Below are 14,144 nucleotides of genomic sequence, written 5' to 3' on the forward strand. Positions count from 1 at the left end.
AAAGTGAGAATCAAAAGAGATGCACTTAAGGATAAGCAAACTTAAGGACAAATGAAACAAAATAAAAGTCTAGTAAGACGTCACAGGTATATGGTCACTTGATTTATAACAAAGCTGACACTGCAGAACACAGGGAAACAGTCTTTTCAACAAATGGCTCAGAGTCAATTGGCTGTCCACATGGAAAACAATGTATATTGACTCCTGCCTCCACCGCACACAAAATAGCACTTCAGGGGAAATACAGATCGAAATGTGAAAGATAAAACAATGAAGTTTTTAAGAAAAAAAATAGAACATACTCATGACCTTGAAGTAGGTGAAGATTTCTTAAACATGACTGCAAACCGCTAAATATAAAGAAAAAACGCTAAATGGAATTATATCAAAATTAAGAATATTTGTTCCATGAAAGACATCTACAACAACTATAATACATACATCTGACAAACAACTGGTATATAGAATATTTAAAGAGCTCCTATAAGTCACTAAGAAAAAGACAGACATCCCAGTAGAAAAATAGGCAAGAGATTTGAACAGATGACTTCCAAAAGAGAATACCAAATGGCTAATAAACATGAAAAAGTGTTCAACCTACCTGGTCATCAGGGAAATGCATTTTAAAACCAAGAGCTGACGCTGAGATGGAGATTTTGCACAGGAAGTTTACTGGAGAGCACTCTCAAAATCAGTGCTTTGGGGCCTCCCTGGTGGCGCAGTGGTTGAGAGTCCGCCTGCCGATGCAGGGGATACGGGTTCGTGCCCCGGTCTGGGAGGATCCCATATGCCGCGGAGCGGCTGGGCCCGTGAGCCATGGCCGCTGAGCCTGCGCATCCGGAGCCTGTGCTCCGCAACGGGAGAGGCCACAACAGTGAGAGGCCCGCGTACCGCAAAAAAAAAAAAAAAAAAAAAAAAAAAAAAAAAAAAAAAATCAGTGCTTTGGAGAGTAAAGGAAGCAGGCCTGGGCAGAGAGAAGCCAGGCCGCAATGCAGTCAGAATAAAGGCCTCAGTCATTTCTGCAGGATCACAACATCACAACCATACACAAACTATGATGAATTATCAACCTCAAGCTCAATTATGAGGACAGGATTCAGACAGGTCCCAGATAAGTAGGAAGGGGATTAAGGAAAGTCCATTTATGCTATATTTGGGAAAACAGGTGACTGAGATCGAAAAAGAAAAAATGGGCTTAAAATAAGCAACACAGCAACTATTCAGAATTTCTACAAGAACATATTACTACCCCTTTGACCCACCAATCCCACTTCTAGGAATCTACTCTACAGACATAGTTGCACAAGTATGAAATGACATATGTACATGGTTAGTCACTGCAGCAGTGTTCATAACAGCAAATAATTATAAACAGCCCAGTATTCATCAATAGGGGATTAGTTATAAAAACTATTATTTATCTAAACAATGAAGTAATGTGCAATCTTTAAAAAAAAGGAAGAGCTCTATGAACTAGCAGAAATCTGGGATCCACAAGATATATGTGAAAAAATAATTTTCTTATTTATAATAAATGTGAGAAAATATATGAGAAAAAGAACAGAGACAAAAGAAATAGAGACAAGATTATAGATAGAAAAGATTAAAAGATATGCAAGATGCAGATAATTAATGTTCCTGAAATAGCGAATGGTGTGTTGGTCTTCTTGGGCTGCCATAACAAATACCATAGACTCGATGGTTTAAACAACAGAAATTTATTTTCTTACAGTTCTGGGGGCTAGAAGACTGAGATCAGGGTGCCAGCATAGTCAGGTCCCAGTGAGAGCTTACTTCTTGGCTTACAGATGGCCACCTTCTCACTGTGTCCTCCCATGATGGAGAGAGACTTCCCTCTCTTTTCCTCTTCTTATAGGACCAGTCCTATCAGATTAGGGCCCTACTCTTATGGCCTCATTTAACCTCAATTACCTAAAAACTCTATCTCCAGATGAGCCCCATTGGGAGTTCAGGCTTCAACATATGAATTTTAGGGGAATACAATTCAATCCATAGCAAATGGCATAATTAGAACAGAAATATATATATATTTAAATACGTGTGTATTAGGAGAAAACGTGTCAAATGAAGGAATAGCTAAATCAGAAAAAAAAGTTTTAAAGATCATCATGTTCCAATAAAAACCTAAATAGAACTGTAAAAATAGAGACCATCCTGGTGAATCACCTAAGTTCAAAGATAAAGAAAGACTCCTACAAGCATCCAGGCGAAAAAACCCCCAAAATACCAACTCAAATTACTGACCAGAAGGGAGAAAATCAGTCCACCCTCTTTCAGTCCCCTCTCCAGAGACTGTCAGCAGACAGTACAGGAATATCCTCAGAGGATGGAGGCAAAAGAGTACAATTCTAAGATGTTATAATCAACTAAGTTTACAGGCAGCCATTTTCAAGCACGCAAACATCGATGGACCCATAAACACCCTTGAAAAAAATTGAGGATGAAATGCAATCAGTGCTCAAATGATTCCAAATAACTCAGAAATGGGGCAGCTTTCACAGGAAAGTACTTGTAGTGGGCACTGAATTTAATGTGCATCTCAAACTTGAAGTGTCCACAAAGGTACTCTTGATTTTATTCTCTCTGCCTTTTCTACTATCCAGCTCAGTAAATGGTAAGTCTATACCAGTTGCTTAAGCCAAAAATTTAGGTTTTAACCTTAATCTCTTTCCCTCGCCTCTCATATCAAATCCATCAGTAAGTCCTGATGATTCTGCCTCTGAAAGATACCTCAATGCCATCCACTTCTTTTCTTGTTTCAGTTACAAGTATCAGAAGTCCAATTCAACCTAGCTTAAGTACCCGCCCCAAAAAGGATTCATTACTCACATAACTGGAAGTCCAAAGTGGAATAAACTGCAGAACACAGCTGAATCCAAGTATTCAAATAATGTAATCAAAGTTTGTCTCTCTCTCTCTCTCTCTCCATTCTACTTTCCTCTGTATATCTTCTTGTCAGGCAGTCTCTAAATACATGGTGGGGTGGGGGGAGGAGATGGCCCCCAGGAGCTCTAGGCTTATATCAAAATCCCAGAGAGAAGAGTATCTCCTTCCTGGTAGTTCCTAGGAGGACTCTTATTGGGTTAGCTTGGGTCCCAGCAGAGTGGCAGGTGGAAGGACGGTATGGAAAATGGGGGAGAAGAGGTCAGCACCTCCTAAACTATATGGAATAGTCACCCCCCCACACACACATACACACACACAAAGAAGGTTTCTATTACCAGCAGAAATGGGGGGGGGGTGCACAAAGCATACCTCCTTTGCTCTCCAGAAAACAGAAATCCTTCCTACATACAAAATTTCCAAACTTCTCAGCCTAATATAATAAACCATCTATGTGCAACATAAAACACACTTGCTCCCTCTTCAAAAGAAGATCTGCTAGGTTTTGTGCAGTTTCTGTATCCAAGATCAAGGCTAGGCTGTCTGGGCAATGCGCATTTCTCTGGTCCTAGTCTACATATGACTCCCTGGGCTATGGTAGTTTGGGCTAAAAGATGAGAATATGACCACCCAAGTCATCCAACATACACTGAAAGAGGGAAAACTGGTTGTATTTGCCATCCTTCATGGCCTTTCACAAGCAGGGAATAGGAGACAATTTCCCTTCTGGGCAGCTGCAGACCCTTAGTAGCCCACTTCCTACTGGTGTGATTTTGAGAAACACCTAGAGACTAAGTTAGGGGTTGAACAATTACAGAATTTTGCTTATTAAACATTCCCCCCATGCCCCAGAAATAAAACTCCAGTAAAATATCAGTCAGTTGCCAGTCAATTTACATTATGTTGGCTCCTTAAGCTAGGAACTAAAACCAGATACTCTGTCCAACCACAGGACTTGAGTTTGGATGGCAGCCATGGAGTTCTGTCTCTTTCCACAGATAAGGTCTCCCAGGTTCTCAGTTTACTACTTCTAGAAGACTTGACCCCTGACTCCAAAAGGACTGAGATATTGATGTGGTTCACTGAAATTAGTTTAGTGGAGTTCTTGTTGAAAATACTTTCTAAATGAAAATTCATCATTGCTGGTGTAATTCTGACTTAAAGTGTGCATTCAAATCATCCTTGGGGTCAAAATGTCCACCATATGAAAAAGGGGTCAATATAAGTGCGTCAGAAAAGTTCATACACATCCATGGACTATTCATGAAAACAGAGTTGTGTCAACCATAAAGAAAATGTCAGATTCTAAAGAGCTGAATAATGCTGACCATATTCCTAGACCAAAATGCACTGAATGTAAATATTAATAAAATAAAAGCACTAAGCACAGGAAAAACAAACCAAAAAACCAAAAAAACCCACTGCAAACCTTTGAAAATTAAAAACTCTCTCCTAAACCACAAAACACTATATAGACCAGGAAAATGAGAGTCTATAGGACATAGACTGCCAGAAAACATTTACAAAAGACATATATCATAAAGGATTGTTATCTAAAATATAAAAAGAACTCATAACTCAACAGTAAGAAAATGAACAGTCAGATTTAAAAAATGAAAAAAAATTAATGAGCAAAAGACCTGAACTAAGGAAATGACAAATAAGTACATGAAAAGAGGCTCAACGTCATTCATCATAGTGAATTGCAAATTAAAACAACAATGAGATACCACTACACACCTATTAGAATGGCCAAAATCCAAAATACTGACAATATCAAATGCTGGCTAGGACATGGAACAACAGAAAGTCTCATTCATTAATGGTAGGAATGCAAAATGGAACAGCTACTTTGGAAGACAGTTTTGCAGTTTCCTACAAAAGTACACATATTCTTACCATACAATTCAGCAAATGTGCTCATTGGCATTTACCCAAATGAGATGAAAAACTATGTCCATACAAAAATCTGCACACAGATGTTTATAGCAATTTTACTCACAATTGCCCAAACGTGGAAACAACCAAGATGTCCTTTAGTAGGTGAATGGAAAACAACCTGTGGTACACATAGACAATGAAATATTATTCAGCACTAAAAAGAAATGAACTATCAACCATGAAAGACATGGAGAAAACTTAAATGCATATTACTAAGTGAGAGAAGCCAATCTGAAAAGCCTACACACTGTACGATATCAATGATATGACATTCTGGAAAGGCAAAACTATGGAGACAGTGAAAGGATCAGTGGTTGCCTGGGGTTGTTGGGGAAGGAGGGATGAATTGGTGACCCACAGAGGATTTTTAGGGCAGTGAAATTATTGTGTATGATACTATAATGGTGGATACATGTCATTATACATTTGTCAAGACCCATAGAATGTACAACACCAAGAGTGAATCCTACTGTAAACTATGGACTTTGGGGAATAATGATGTTGATAATGGAAGAGGCTGTGTCTGTAAGGGGACAAGGAGTATATGGAAAATCTCTGTACTCTCCTCTAAATCTTGCTGTGAACCTAAAACTGCTCTAAAAAATAAACTCTATTTAAAAAACTATACTGATGCAAAATTGTATCAACAGGAAAATTCATAATCCTAAACCCCTTCACTAATAAATTAGAAAAATTTTAAAGTCCTATAAGTTAAATTAAAAATCAATTAATTGGGAATGTGTGTAATGTTTTATTACACGGACCATAACTGGTTAAACTGATTCAAGGAACTAGGTCTGTGCAGTTACACAGCTGCAAGAGCTTCTTATAGGTCATTAACATCTTTATCACCCACTGTTAGGGATACTAAGGATGTGTATGATGCTTTAGCTTAATGAAAGTATTGTTGATGAGAGGAAAGAAAGGCAGTCCTTCTTAAACAAAATATAGATGTAATCAAATGTTCCATTTATGTAGTTATAACTTGAAAGGTATTTTTAAAATATGATAGTTGAGATTCTGGCAAGAAGAGGATCACTGTTAGAGTACGCATGACTATCTCTAGTCTATAACAACGCTTTCCAATTGAAAGAATTGTTTATGTAATGTGTTTTCTTTATTCTAAATTTCTTAGAAACAGAAGATATTGTTTCATAGCAGAGAGTTTAAATTTAAAAAGAGAAAAGAAGGGTTGATGGTTGGGAAATAAAACCCCTAAAATAAATAATCCACTAGCATACCAAGTCAACACAAAAAGGGAGCCAACACACTGACATGTTAATTAAGAATAAAAAAGGGAGTTAAGATTTATCCTTCTAAACTATTCCAAAAAGTTGCAAAGGAAGGAATGCTTCCAAACACATTCTATGAGGCCAGCATCACCCTGATAACAAAACCAGACAAAAATATCACACACAAAAAGTAAATTACAGGCCAATATCACTGGTGAACACAGATGCAAAAATCCTCAACAAAATACTAGCAAACCAAATTCAACAACACATTAAAAGGATCATACACCATGATCAGGTGGGATATATCCCAAGGATGCAAAGGTGGCTCAATATCCACAAATCAATCCATATGATACACCACACTAACATACTGAAGAATAAAAACCATATGATTTCTCAATAGATGCAAAAAAAAGCTTTTGACAAAATTTAACATCAATTTATGATAAAACCTCTCCACACAGTGGGTATAGAGGGACCATTCCACAACCTAATAGGGCCATATATGATAAGCCCACAGCTAACATAATACTCAACAGTGAAAAGCTGAAAGCATTTCCTCTAAGATCAGGAATAAGACAAGGATGTCCACTCTTGCCACTTTCATTCAACATAGTATTGAAAGTCCTAGCCATAACAATCAGACAAGAAAAAGAAATAAAGGGAATCCAAATTGGAAAGGAAGACGAAATAGGCGAACTACCTGAAAAAGAATTCAGAGTAATGATAGTAAAGATGATCCAAAATCTCAGAAACAGAATGGAGAAAATACAAGAAACATTTAACAAGGATCTAGAAGAACTAAAAAGCAAACAAACAGTGATGAACAACACAATTACTGAAATTAAAAATACTCTAGAAGGAATCAATAGCAGAATAACTGAGGCAGAAGAACGGATAAGTGAGCTGGAAGATAAAGCGGTGGAAATAACTGCCAGGGAGCAGAATAAAGAAAAAAGAATGAAAAGAATTGAGGACAGTCTCAGAGACCTCTGGGACAACATTAAACACAACGCCATTTTTTTTTTTTTTTTTTTGTGGTACGCAGGCCTCTCACCATTGTGGCATCTCCCGTTGCGGAGCACAGGCTCTGGACGCGCAGGCTCAGCGGCCATGGCTCACAGGCCCAGCCGCTCCGTGGCATGTGGGATCCTCCCAGACTGGGGCACGAACCCGCGTCCCCTGCATCAGCAGGCAGACTCTCAACAACTGCACCACCAGGGAAGCCCAACATCATTTGAATTATAGGAGTCCCAGAAGAAGAAGGGAAAAAGAAAGGGTCTGAGAAAATATTTGAAGAGATTATAGTTGAAAACTTCCCTAACATGGGAAAGGAAATAGTTAATCAAGTCCAGGAAGCACAGAGAGTACCATACAGGATAAACCCAAAGAGAAACACGTGGAGACACATATTAATCAAACTATCAAAAATTAAATACAAAGAAAAAAATATTAAAAGCAGCAAGGGAAAAGCAACAAATAACATACAAGGGAATCCCCATAAGGTTAACAGCTGATCTTTCAGCAGAAACTCTGCAAGCCAGAAGGGAGTGGCAGGACATATTTAAAGTGATGAAAGGGAAAAATCTACAACCAAGATTACTCTACAGAACAAGGATCTCATTCAGATTCGATGGAGAAATTAAAACCTTTACAGATAAACAAAAGTTAAGAGAATTCAGCACCACCAAACCAGCTTTACAACAAATGCTAAAGAAACTTCTCTAGGCAGGAAACACAAGAGAAGGAAAAGACCTACAATAACAAACCCAAAACAATTAAGAAAATGGTAATAGGAACATACATATCGATAACTACCTTAAATGTAAATGGATTAAATGCTCCCACCAAAAGACACAGACTGGCTGAATGGATACAAAAACAAGACCCATACATATGCTGCTGTCTACAAGAGACCCACTTCAGACCTAGGGACACATACAGACTGAAAGTGAGGGGGTGGGAAAAGATATTCCATGCAAATAGAAATCAAAAGAAAGCTGGAGTAGCAATTCTCATACCAGACAAAATAGACTTTAAAATAAAGACTATTGGGGGGCTTCCCTGGTGGCACAGTGGTTGAGAGTCCACCTGCCGATGCAGGGGACGCGGGTTCGTGCCCCGGTCCGGGAAGATCCCACATACCGCGGAGCGGCTGGGCCCATGAGCCACGGCCGCTGAGCCTGCGCGTCTGGAGCCTGTGCTCCGCAACGGGAGAGGCCACAACAGTGAGAGGCCCACGTACCGCAAAAAAAATAAATAAATAAAGACTATTACAAGAGACAAAGAAGGACACTACATAATGATCAAGGGATCAATTCAAGAAGAAGATATAACAATTGTAAATATTTATGTGCCCAACATAGGAGCACCTCAATACATAAGGCAAATGCTAACAGCCATAAAAGGGGAAATCAATAGTAACACAATAATAGTAGGGGACTTTAACATCCCACTTTCACCAATGGACAGATCATCCAAAATGAAAATAAATAAGGAAACACAACCTTTAAATGACACATGAAACGAGATGGACTTAGTTGATATTTATAGGACATTCCATCCAAAAACAACAGAATACACATTCTTCTCAAGTGCTCATGGAACATTCTCCAGGGTAGAGTGTATCTTGGGTCACAAATCAAGCCTTGGTAAATTTAAGGAAATTGAAATCGTATCAAGTATCTTTTCCAACCACGATGCTTTGAGACTAGATATGAATTACAGGAAAAAAAACTGTAAAAAATACAAACACATGGAGGCTAAACAATACACTAGTAAATAACCAGGAGATCACTGAAGAAACCAAAGAGGAAATCAAAAAATACCTAGACACAAATAACAATGAAAACATGATGACCCAAAACCTATGGGATGCAGCAAAAGCAGTTCTAAGAGGGAAGTTTATAGCAATACAGTCCTACCTCAAGAAACAAGAAACATCTCAAACAACCTAACCTTACACCTAAAGCAATTAGAGAAAGAAGAACAAAAAAATCCCCAAAGTTAGCAGAAGAAATCATAAAGATCAGATCAGAAATCAATGAAAAAGAAATGAAGGAAACAATAGCAAAGATCAATAAAACTAAAAGCTGGTTCTTTGAGAAGATAAACAAAATTGATCAACCATTAGCCAGATTCATCAAGAAAAAAAGGGAGAAGACTCAAATCAACAGAATTAGAAATGAAAAAGGAAACGTCACAACTGACACTGCAGAAATACAAAGGATCATGAGAGATTACTACAAGCAACTATATGACAATAAAATGGACAACCTGGAAGAAATGGACAAATTCTTAGAAAAGCACAACCTTCCGAGACTGAACCAGGAAGAAACAGAAAATATAAACAGAGCAATCACAAGCACTGAAACTGTGATTAAAAATCTTCCAACAGACAAAAGCCCAGGACCAGATGGCTTCACAGTCGAATTCTACCAAACATTTAGAGAAGAGCTAAAACCTATCCTTCTCAAACTCTTCCAAAATATAGCAGAGGGAGGAACACTCCCAAACTCATTCTACAAGGCCACCATCACCCTGATACTAAAACCAGATGAAGATGTCACAAAAAAAGAAAACTACAGCCCAATATCTCTGATGAACATAGATGCAAAAATCCTCAACAAAATATTAGCAAACAGAATCCAACAGCACATTAAAAGGATCATACACCACGATCAAGTAGTGTTTATCCCAGGAATGCAAGGATTCTTCAATATACACAAATTAATCAATGTGATACACCATATTAACAAATTGAAGGATAAAAACCATATGATAATCTCAATAGATGCAGAAAAAGCTTTTGACAAAATTCAACACCAATTTATGATAAAAAAAACTCTCCAGAAAGCGGGCATAGAGGGAACCTACCTCAACATAATAAAGACCATATATGACAAACCCACAGCCAACAGTGTCCTCAATGGTGAAAAACTGAAACCATTTCTGCTAAGATCAGGAACAAGACAAGGTTGCCCACTCTCACCACTCTTATTCAACATAGTTTTGGAAGTTTTAGCCACAGAAATCAGAGAAGAAAAAGAAATAAAAGGAATCCAAATCAGGAAAGAAGAAGTAAAACTGTCACTGTTTGCAGATGACATGACATTATACATAGAGAATCCTAAAGATGCTACCAGAAAACTACTAGAGCTAATCAATGAATTTGGTAGAGTAGCAGGATACAAAAGTAATGCACAGAAATCTCTTGCATTCCTATACACTAATGATGAAAAATCTGAAACAGAAATTAAGGAAACACTCCCATTTACCACTGCAACAAAAAGAATAAAATACCTAGGAATAAACCTACCCAAGGAGACAAAAGACCTGTATGCAGAAAACTATAAGACCCTGATGAAAGAAATTAAAGATGATACAAACAGATGGAGAAATATACCATGGATTTATATGTTTTGATACATCGAATACTCACAACAATCCTATGAAGTGGGTACTATACAATCCCCATTTTACACAAGGAAACCAAGGCACAGAAAATTTAAGACATTAAGATCTGGGATTCAATTTGAGGCTGTGTAGCCAGAGTCTATAACCAGTTTTAACCACTACAATATAATGCCTCTTAATCATTGAATAAAGGAGTATGTGTACAGCCCTTAAGTCTAGAAGGCATCCCCCAATTTTAACATAGTCCTATGGAAGCAACTGGAGAAACCCTATTCTAAAATTCTGCATTGGGGACTTCCCTGGTGGTGCAGTGAGTAAGACTCCGTGCTCCCAATGCAGGAGGCCCAGGTTCAATCCCTGGTAGGGGAACTAGATCCCACACGCATGCAAAATCTCAGAGTTTGCATGCCGCAACTAAGGAGGCCGCCTGCCACAACTAAGACCCAGCACAACCAAATAAATTAATTAAATAAAATAAATAAAATAAATTCTGCATTGAATACCAGTAACTACCATACAAAAAAAACACATATATAAGCATATGTAGGTATAGCTAGCTAGCTAGATAGTATTTGTGCCCCTCAAAAGAAATAGGTGCTAAAATATTGGTTTCATTTTAAAAACGCATATAGTATACATAGGTATATTATTATGTATGTCGGCCAACTATTATAATGACTAGGTTTATTGCCTTTTGTAAAGCCATAACATTTGTTTATGAGTGACACCATCGACTTTAACATTTGCCATCAATCTTGAGAAATATCTGAGTCATGTGAATCCCAAGAAGTATACCATGTAATTTCTATGCATATGTTCATGGCATATGAATGTGAGTAATTCATGTACCAGAAAATATTAAAGAGCTCACGAACCTGAACACCTGGGTTCCGGTCTCATCTCTACTGTGTACTATGAACAAAATTATGACCATTATGTGGGCCTCCCAATGGAAGGAGAAGACTAGGTGGAGCATCTAGGTTTGTTGTTTTTTTCAGTAGTGGGCCTTGAGCAGAACATTGGTGGATTTTTCAGTGATTGTTGAAGAGCATCAGAAGAGTCCAGCCCACTGTGGGCAATTGTTTTTGAACAGGAGTCCAGAGCCTGGAATCTTTGCATGTGACAATCTGCCTTTGCCAGTGACCTTCACACCCTCCCGTTCATGATTATGATAATTGATATAATTACAATAGCAGGCACCCTAACATGATTAAGAACAAAGATATAGAACTCTTTGCAGTTGTCTTTTTTTTCTTAATAAATTTATTTATTTATTTATTTTTGGCTGTGTTGGGTCTTTGTTGCTGCACACGGGCTTTCTCTAGTTGCGGAGAGCGGGGCCTACTCTTCGTTACGGTGCACGGGCTTCTCATTGTGGTGGCTTCTCTTGTTGCAGAGCATGGGCTCTAGGCGCTCAAGCTTCAACAGTTGTGGCATGTGGGCTCAGTAGTTGTGCCTCACAGGCTCTAGAGCACAGGTTCAGTAGTTGTGGCGCACGGGCTTAGTTGCTCCTCAGCATGTGGGATCTTCCCAGACCAGGGCTTGAACCTGTGTCCCCTGCATTGGCAGGCGGATTCTTAACCATTGCACCACCAGGGAAGTCCCCAGGTGTCTGTCTGGATCTGCATGGTCATTCTTTTCCCAGTGCCCCTACCCTCACCTTCCATATAAGGGAAATTCTGAGTCAGCCAGTTCTGTTTCTGGATTTGGTTATGCAAAACTAGGATCAGGTTTAGAAGGGGTTTGAAAAAAATTGCAAGGTGTAACCAATGTAAGTTAGAAATGGGAAGGATGGGTTCCTGAAATTAAAAAAGATTAAGAGAAGCAGGGTGAAGAGAAGGACCAGTCAGCCAGGTTCATAGTTTTTCCCAACACTTTTGTTGGGAGGGAAGGGGTGCAGTCTGTGAGGAATAATGGGGAGAGACGGTTTTTAAGATGTTTGTCACATACTAATAATCCACTTCTCTACCTATCCAGTAATTACCTTCAATTTTTTTTTCTGAATCCTCATTACAGAGACCAGATATAAGTCTCTAGTTATATTCCCATTATACTACTATTTATTTGGCATTTATGTGCCAGGCATTGTGATAAGCACTTATTTTTTTTCTCATTTCACTTTGAAGTACTAATTACCTTTGAGTTTGGTATTATTTTAATTTTAGGGATAGGAAATTGAGGTTCAGGAAGTTTAAATGCCGTGCCTGCACTAGTTAGGGGATAGGGTCAAGATTTGAAGCCAGGTCTTTGTGACCCTTTCATTCAACAAATATTTATCAAATGCCTCCTCTGTGCCAGACATGCTAGGACCCTGGGATGTAGCCATGAACTAGACAAAGTTCCTTTACTCACGGAGCCCATCTTCTGGTGAGAGACAGAAAAAAAGTAAACAAACAAATAAATAACACTACTTCAGGTAATAAAAGATGTTAAGTAAACAAATGGGGCACTGAGACGCTCTTATCACTAATCCATAAACAGTCTTGGGGGGCAGAGGTCCGCCTCCCGAATTGGGTTATTACTTTACGATTCAGTCAGTCTTGTCCTCATTCCAGAGGCGCGCTTGGAGCGGGGACGGGGCCTGGCTGGTCAGCAGGCGGCGTCCTGGGCTCGGCGACCTCCACCAGGAGCCGCCAGAGGCTGGGCCGAGGGAAGCCGGGCAGTTGGGCAGCCAGCGAGCAGGTGCACGTCGGGCCGCGGGAAGATCCTCGGAATTGATGGGCCGCTGGCGGCGCTGACGACCTGGGCAGTCGGGAGCCGAGTGGCCAGCCCGCGTGGACTGTTAGCCACGCGCCGCCCCCGCCTCGAGACCCTCCGTCCCCGGTGATCCCTGTCGGGCCTTGGGACCCTCCCGTCCAAGGTGACCCCCAACCCAGCCTCACAACTCTCCCGGCTTCAGGGGACCCCGACACGACCCGTTACCCTCCTGAGGTAACCCTGACCCTGACTCTCGACCCTCCTGCCTGAGGTGACCCCGAGGCCTCCCTGCCCCTCTGAACTGCGCCCCGGGACCGCGGCCACACTCAGGGACGCTGGACCGTCCTGCCCACCCCACGGTCGTTTTCTAGAAATTTCCTAGGAAGTTCCACCCCCAGGGCCTCTTCCGCCCAGCAGCGTCCGTGCCAAGCCTGAGGCAGCAAAGAGCCCTCCCTCCGTGAGAAGGTGTCCGGCGCCCAACGAAAGACAGTGCTGGAGGGCAAATGGAGGATGGCCAGGGAAGGCAGAGGTTCGGGCGAAGACTACTTCAGCCGCCTGTAAGTCCCTGCGGACCACGGGACTCTCCTCCCGGAACCAGCCCTCGCCCAGACTCCCGCAGGTCGCCCCTCCTGTCGGCCTTGCAGCGGGCGCGCTGAGCCCTACGCAGGCGCCATCAGGGGCGGGGCGGGGCGGGGCTGGCACCCGCGGGGTGGCCCACTGCGCATGCGCGAGCTGGCCGAGGGGCGCCCCCTGCAGGACCCCGAGCAGCCCGGTCCTCCGCCCGTCGCGGGTCTCAGGCGCCCCCTCCCCGCCGTGGCGGCCTAGCAGTTGTCAGTAGCGGTCGCCGCCGCCGCGAGGCCAGAGCACAGCCGGGAGCCGAGGGAGGGGACCCCGCGAGAGGGCAGCGCCCCGGCCGCCGCCGCCCGGGCGCTAAGGGTCGGTGAGTGCCCC

At 41.1% G+C, this 14,144-nt stretch overlaps 1 protein-coding gene across 5 annotated transcripts in view; it reads left to right on the forward strand.

Moving 5' to 3' along the window:
• The first annotated feature begins 13,024 nt into the window (after positions 1–13,024).
• The window catches only part of ABCA3 (ATP binding cassette subfamily A member 3), a 48,362-nt gene continuing 47,242 nt past the window's right edge, over positions 13,025–14,144 (forward strand). For all 5 annotated transcript variants that reach the window (XM_082643676.1, XM_082643678.1, XM_082643679.1 and 2 more), the window contains exon 1: positions 13,025–14,133. The gene's annotated coding sequence lies outside the window, so the exon portion shown is untranslated. The remainder of the gene's footprint in view (positions 14,134–14,144) is intronic.

The sequence above is a fragment of the Mesoplodon mirus genome (genome assembly GCF_964341445.2).
Source record: "Mesoplodon mirus genome assembly, chromosome: 15".
Taxonomy (NCBI): domain Eukaryota; kingdom Metazoa; phylum Chordata; class Mammalia; order Artiodactyla; family Ziphiidae; genus Mesoplodon; species Mesoplodon mirus.